This window comes from Aplysia californica, unplaced genomic scaffold (assembly GCF_000002075.1).
Source record: "Aplysia californica isolate F4 #8 unplaced genomic scaffold, AplCal3.0 scaffold00137, whole genome shotgun sequence".
Classification (NCBI taxonomy): domain Eukaryota; kingdom Metazoa; phylum Mollusca; class Gastropoda; order Aplysiida; family Aplysiidae; genus Aplysia; species Aplysia californica.
This window is the reverse complement of record NW_004797407.1, coordinates 1,178,430-1,179,449: the sequence shown is the minus strand read 5'-3', so window position 1 is coordinate 1,179,449 and position 1,020 is coordinate 1,178,430.

The window sequence follows — 1,020 nt, the reverse complement described above, 5'->3', positions numbered from 1 at the left end:
GGGGGGGAGGTTATGATTGACGGAGGGCGAGGTTGGCTGGTGTCAGGGGTAAAATTGGTCACTTCCTTCCTTTCCTTCCTTCCTCTGGCTGGCCGCCGTTAGGAGGGTGGCAATCTGCCGCAGACAGACATATAAGAGGCAACTTTGTGTGGCCTAGTCCAGAGTACATCCGGGTCTAGTCTCGCGTTGTTCCCCATAAGCTGGCCTCGATGAGCATCCCCCTACTGGCACTCAAACATTGTGTGTTGCAGATCGCCAGGACTTGTGCCACACGCCAGACAGGAATCTTGGTTATTTTATAGCTTGAGTGTCCTAAGAAGCTGCAAATTTACATTTGTCGTGCCTTTTATATAATATAATTCGATTTTTAAAAAAAATGTAATTTAAATAAATTGCTCAACGAGCGAAGGGAAACCTCTTGACAATATCTACGATTTCACTATTTTGCCGAGCGGCTGATTTGAGCACGGTGCCTCCTACATGGTCGCATTTAAGGACAAGAGGGCTATCCAAAAAAATGCTGTTTTGAGAAAATCGAAGGTAAAGTTTTTGCCCCTTGTTCAGTTTCATTAAAAGAAAAGGAGAATTTTCTCGATAACCTAACAAATATACACACCAATGGAACCAAACTCTCCCATAGGTAGGGCAATGCCCATTTTTTGTGTTGGTCAGTATTTCTGGAAACCCCTGCAATCTGGGTTAGACTTCTTGATCGTAAAAGGGACCACATGATCGTTGCAGCGCACGCTGTTCATGACGCCCGTCACGGCCAACCCACCCGGCGCCCACACCCACTCCGTCACGCTCAACGCCATCAACCTGGGACGTCTGAGGGACGGGAAGTCGGTCACCATGGAGACTACACAGGCCGCCGGCCACACACACAAGCTCAAGTGAGTTACACACTTATAGACACACACACACTCACACTGTCTCTCTCTCTATCTCTCTCACACACACACACACACACATTCAGGTTCAAGTGAGTTACACGCTTATAGACACACACGCACACACACA